Below are 6352 nucleotides of genomic sequence, written 5' to 3'. Positions count from 1 at the left end.
TAGCACTACATTCTTCTGTCAAAGCTACAGTTTCATCATCTTCAAGTTTTCTCTTGTTTGAGAGAATTTCTTTCAAGAATTTTGCATAAGAGGGCATTTGTGAAAGAGCATCAACAAAAGGCACATTTATGTAAAGTTTCTTCAAAACCTCTAAGAACTTCCCAAATTGCCTATCAAGCTTGGCTTTGTGAAATCTTTGTGGAAAGGGAAGTTGTGGCTTGTAGGGTTCAGGAGGTATATATTTCTCTTCTTTTTCTTCAAATTCCTCTTTACATTTTTCTGCACTCTCTTGTTTTTCACTCTCATCAGTCCCTTTTTCATTTTCTCTCTTCTCACTATTTTCACTCTTCTCATCATTTATAACTTTTCCACTTCTTAAAGTAATAGCTTGACACTTCTCTCTTGGATTTTCTGGTTGACTTGGAAGCTTTCCAAAAGACTTAGCATTTGAGGAGGATGCTTGTTGTGCAATCTGGTTTTCCGGCGATACATTGTGTGTTTGCATCTGTTCGACCTTGCTTTCACCTCTCTCATCTCCTCATCATGCTTATTTTGGTTGGCAAGAATCTGTTGCAATAAAGCTTGATGGTGGAATTTCGTTCTTCTTTGTTTTGGTGGAGGGTTCATATTTTTCTGAAAATTAGGCAATGGTTGCCTATTTTGGCGATATGGAACTTGACTCTCTGTTGTGGTTGAAAATTCTGATTTAGAAATTGATTTTGATGATTTACAAATGAAAATTTTGGATAATTACTCCAATATGGATAGTAAGTTTTAAAATAAGGATACCCCAATTGCTTTTTTCAATAATTACCAACATATGCCGCTTGTTCTCCATAATCTACTCCACGGTGGTAGTTTCCTCTGCATAAGCCACTTGTTGTGAACTTCCAGCTGATGATGATGAACTAACCAACATACTCAAATCTTCCATCTTCTTAGCAAGGACATTTGTAAGTGCATCAAACTTTGCATTAATCATGTTGAATGGATCAATATCATACATTCCAGCAGCTTGCCTTTTCTGAGTTGGAGCTGGTCCTCTTGGACTACTCCAAAGATGAGTATTCTTTGCAATTTTCTCCAATAGCTCATAAGCTTCATCTTCATGCTTAATAATAAATTCTCCTCTGTTTGAGCATCAATAATCCCTCTGATTGCGGGAGTGACATTTGTGTAGAAATTCGATTTATCATCCATTTTGGAATGGCATGATGTGGGCATAATCTCTCTAATTCCTTCCATCTCATCCATGATTCATAAAGAGTTTCATCTTCTCTTGGTGAAAAGTCATTTGATTCCTCAATTCTTGAGTTTTTCCAGGTGGAAAATATTGTGCAAGAAATGCATCAGTGAGTTGCTCCCAATTTGTAATGGAGTTGTGAGGTAAAGAATCAAGCCAATCCAATGCTCTATCTTTCAAAGAGAATGGGAATAGCTTCAATCTTGCTGCATCATCAGACACTCCAGGTTGTTTTTGCATGTCGCAAATCATAGCAAATTTCTTCAAATGTGTGTGTGGATTTTCAGAAGGATGTCCTCCAAATTGAGAGTTTTGAATCATTTGAAGAACTCCAAAATCCATCTTGTAACTATTCGCATCAATCCTTGGTCTTGCTATGCTCTCTCTCAAGTCATCAAAACGAGGAAAAGCATGATCCATCATACTTCCCCTAGGCACGTTTGCATTAACAACTTCTTCCCCTTGGACTTCATTTTCATTGTTTTGACCATTTCCAGCATTACCAACACCAATTCTAATTCTTTCATCAGCCATGTTTGCTTCTAATTCAGTCTCTCTCGAAGCTTCCTTCCTTCTTCTGGTTTCTTTCTTGTTGGCCTTACAAAATTTCTCAATTTCAGGATTAAACAGTAAGGTTGTGTCACTTGAGCTTCTAGCTCTTCTCATAAAAGATTAAAGTACCTGAAAAAGAACAAACAAACACAAAATGAAAAGATAACAAAGATAAAACTAAAAACAACTAAAATGATCAAGAATTCAATCTTAAACAAACAACTCCCGACAGCGGCGCCAAAACTTGATGCGTCCCAACCGCAAGTGCACGGGTCGTACAAGTAGTATAGAAAAATATCGATCCCACGAGGAGTTGTGTTAATGATTGAATTTTTGATATAAAAGTTGACTAAATTGAAGTATTTATGAGATTAAAATGATGAATTAATGGGTAATGGAGTATGAAATCTAAATGTGCAAAATTAATATTCTATTCAACAATGTATTAATTAAACTAAAATTGCATCAAATAGAAATAAGCAAGTTCAAATATGGCAATATTTAAATTGGCAAATGATTAAATTTGATTAGAAATTAACAATGGTAAAAAGATGATTCCGGAGTTCGGGAATTCATATTCGAGCTATTTTGGGATTTTAAATTGGTTGTCCAATCTTATGAAACTTATGAGTTTTAAGGAGATTAATTCTTAAATCCTTTGAATTCCCTTTCGAGTGAGACAAAGAGTGCCTTAATCAAACTAATCCTACTTTCGTGGAGTTAGAATTAATTAAGACCCATTAAGTTCCTTAATTAATCTGTGAATCCTCTTAATCCTTAGCCTATTTCTAGGTCTAAGTTAATTAAGTCCAATTTCCTGATTATCTATCACAAGGCCTTCTCCTTTCGGTGCTTCAACCATGGATTAAGAACATTACTCAATGGGATCCTACATTAAGCATGTCATTAAGCATACAAGAAATGAATAAAACTCATTAAGACCACAAAATATGGATTACCCAATCAAAATCCACAAAATATCTCAAATATTACAACCCTTACTCCAGAATCAAAAGTAAACTACTCACTATCCATAATGCTTACAAGATATGATGAGTTTAAATGGAAATAAAGCTTTAATCTAAGCTAAGAAGTAAGGAATTAAACACTAGAAATGTAGAAAAGTGTAAAGAAAGAAAGAAATCTGCAAATCTTAGTTGAAAATGGTGTGGAAGGTGAAAATGACTCCTCAAATTCTGCCTCAGCCTCCTCTCTTTCTTTTCTCCTTTTTTTCCTCCCTCTAAAATGAGAAAATGGGACTATATATAGCATTTTTCTGACATGGAGCCCTAAAATAGTATGTTCTAGGAGGAATACATTAAGGGAATCTTCTGCCAGCTCATTAATGAACTCTTTATGGGATCAGCATAAGTGGGTGCATAAGTTATCGATCCCTTATGCGATTTCAGCTGATTACAGGTCACTTATGCGGTGCATGACTTGGTGCATAGGTTATGCACAATTTCGTGAATCTTGCATAAGGGAGGTGAGAATGTGCATAAGCTATGCGATCTCCTTATGCACATTTAATTTGGTTCAGAATAGTGATCTTCCTCCTTATGCGATCGCATAGCTTATGCGACAAGTTATGCACAGTTTGGTCTATGCATATTTCAGCTTGAAAACTTGTTTTTGGCATCTTTTTGCTGTAGAAGACACTCCTCAATGGCAAAATTCTCTTTAGTCCTTCAAAAACACCATTTTTCCTACAAAACAAAGTAAAAATTACAAATTAGTGCAAAATTGACAACTATGAAAAACTAACTAATTAACTAATGAAATTAGCTAAAAATGACTAATAACCAAATAAAATGATTGTGAAATTAGACCTAAATGACTATGCAAAATATGTGCATCAGAATGCTCATTTGAAATTCCATAGCTCGATTAAAATTAAATGGAAATGCTTCAATCTATCACAATATCAGCATAACAGCCTGAAACTAACATTAAAAGGATAAACAGTCCCCGAAGTGCTGAAGTTTCTGTTTTAAGTTTGTTACTTCATGTAATATAGGAAAGTTAAATATGACAAGACAAGGAAAATGAATACCTACATAAAACCTCAAATCTCCGAACACTCTGGATCTCACTCAGAACATGCATCTGGTAACAGAAGTTCAAACAATTCTGCAATCACGTAAATGATTTCTGCAGTAAAGTAACAAATGAATATAATTTATAAAAATGGAAATGTTAATAAAAAACAAAGCACCATTGAACAGAGCATGTTTCTTGTGCTGAGTACCTTAAATATCACATGCCTGAAGATTAGACCTCAGTTGGGGCAAATGCCTTAAACATTTTCCAGAAGAAACTCCAGATTGTCAATTTGTTTTCCCGGAAACCAAATTAAAGAAAGGTAAAACTGTGGGCTTTTTGATATTTAATTGTCCATGCGCAAGAAAATATAACAACAAAAATGATAGAAAAACAACCCAGTAATAAGACTTACCAAACAACTAGATGGAAGGAATAAGTTAGATTTGAAGAATTATGAAGCGCTGAATCTTATTTTGTTTAACCAATGATTTTTCCACCACTGCATGCCACATGGCAGAAGACAAGGTTGTTATTTGTGGACAATCCCAAATATTAAGGCATTGAAGTGAAGTAAGGTTCACATACATATGCAGAAATTCTAGCAGAATTTCAACTGAATATGCAGAAATTCTAGGTCCCATATATATAATATATATTGATTTTTGAGGAAAAAAAAGACCATTAATCGTTCAGCTAAAATCTTCAAATTTAGGAAATTCTCTCAGGGCGTCCCAGATTGCTAGTTCTTACTTGTGCCTTCAGAGATCATAGTTGATTTCTCAGCAATCTTCAGTTTCCAGAACTAAATTCAAACCAGTTCGTAGACGTCTTGCTGTGATACTAAATTGCAATAAAAAACCTCCATTTCTTGTGCAATATTAAATTGCAAGGTTCATATATATAATCAACTGATCAGGTCTCAGCTAGACAGCATCATTGAACCTTTCATGATTATGACCTCTAAATCTGCTTGAATCAGAATCAGATCTTTGCTTCAGGCCTAGACACAATGACAGACATTAGAGGTAATCAGTTTCGAAAAATTACCAATTTTATAGAAGTAAATAGGGTCCCTAAAATTATGGCAATTGGGAAATAAGAGATTATGGTCTCGAAAAATCTCCATACCTTTAACAAATTATTGCAGATAAGTAGGATGATCAGTTGCCACTAAATAGGTAATGAGTCCTTAATTTTTCATGCTGCTGCGTGGGTAATGAGCAAGCATTGAGATTGATGCAAACTATTAGATATTATGTACCAGTCACTCAAAAAGACGAAGAAATAAACATGTACAAGTCAATAATAAAATAGCACTTGCTGGCACATGAGAGGCAAATCCACAATTGTTTCTTTGGCATTTTTCAACAAGACAGAACCATCATCAACTGCATTCAGCAGTACAAAACTACTGAGCATCAGAATGAATGCCAAACATGAAAACACATTAACAATAAATACTAGAGTGTGCTTGCAAAATAGAGAGAGAGAAAAAAAAGGGGTTATGGTAGAGGATAAGGACATACACGAAGGAAGCCTAATTCTTCTGATTATAATTTGTAACAACCATCCTCCTGCATCCATCTTCCATCAACACTATCATATGGGATGAGAGCAATCTAGGGCCAATTAGCACCCATGTTGTTTTTGCATCTTTATGACAGTGTAGGACATTCTACAATCCAGAAAGCTTGTAATGTGGGTGAGGCTTTCCATCCACTCTGTAAAGGCATCAAATTAGCGCAACTGTCCATTGTGAGTCTGCACAGAGAGGGAACATGTTGAAATCCCTTTGGGAGGGACGCCAGTTTGTTCATATTTCTATATTGAAGCTCCTGGATGCTACTAAGGTATTGACCCTGCGTATCATCAGAAAAAACAGAGGAGCATTGAACAAAGCAAGTTTCTTCCATATTACGTGCTTGGAGATTACACCCAAATTTGGGCCAATGCTTTACATTTTCTAGAAGAAACTCCTTATCGTCATTTTGTTTTCCTGGAAACCAAATCAAAGATAGGTAAACTATGGGCTTTTTATAGTTAATTGTTCATCTACAAGAAAATATAACAAAAAAGTTATAAGAAAAGACAACCCAGTAATAGGACTTACCCCACAACTGGATGGAAGGAATAAATCCTAATTTCCCCAGCACCCAAATCTTGTCAAAATGCTTTCTCTCTCAACATTTAGAGATCAGATTGATACTCCAAAACTAAATTTTAGAACCCCTTTAAACCATCCAAATTGTAGCATAGAATATTCAAGGAAGCACTTTCAACACAATTCTACAACAGGAATATTTATGACTGTTTATTAATTTCAGATAACTGCAGCCATGATATGATGGTCTCAATGCATTGTAACCCGGAACTTCATCCTAGTCTAAAGTGTTTCCATAAAACACTGATCAATGGTCATGTTGTTTACACTGCATTACGTTTATGAGAACAACAATAAGAATCATTCTTTAGCCAAAAAATTTAAATATAAGGAGGTTCATCATTTTATCAGCT

General features: G+C 35.0%; 1 protein-coding gene and 1 non-coding gene across 26 annotated transcripts in view; one reads left to right on the top strand and one right to left on the bottom strand.

Moving 5' to 3' along the window:
• Positions 1 to 6352, bottom strand: part of LOC110636787 (putative disease resistance protein RGA3) — a 72943-nt gene that overhangs the window by 43692 nt on the left and 22899 nt on the right. For 12 of the 25 annotated variants that reach the window (XM_058134479.1, XM_058134477.1, XM_058134478.1 and 9 more), the window contains 5 exons: positions 5949 to 6267; positions 5365 to 5834; positions 4967 to 5226; positions 4044 to 4838; positions 3853 to 3946 (listed from right to left, as the gene is read on the bottom strand). The gene's annotated coding sequence lies outside the window, so the exon portion shown is untranslated. Of the gene's footprint in view, positions 1 to 3848; positions 3947 to 4043; positions 4839 to 4966; positions 5227 to 5364; positions 5835 to 5948; positions 6268 to 6352 lie in introns of all 25 variants that reach the window. The other 13 variants (XM_058134483.1, XM_058134480.1, XM_058134488.1 and 10 more) reach the window with 13 other exon arrangements.
• On the top strand, positions 1207 to 1309 carry LOC131173659 (small nucleolar RNA R71). Its single transcript, XR_009143972.1, has one exon. It is a non-coding gene; the product is annotated as a small nucleolar RNA R71 (small nucleolar RNA).

Source organism: Hevea brasiliensis, chromosome 14 (assembly GCF_030052815.1).
Source record: "Hevea brasiliensis isolate MT/VB/25A 57/8 chromosome 14, ASM3005281v1, whole genome shotgun sequence".
NCBI lineage: Eukaryota > Viridiplantae > Streptophyta > Magnoliopsida > Malpighiales > Euphorbiaceae > Hevea > Hevea brasiliensis.
This window is presented reverse-complemented; position numbering and strand designations above follow the sequence as displayed.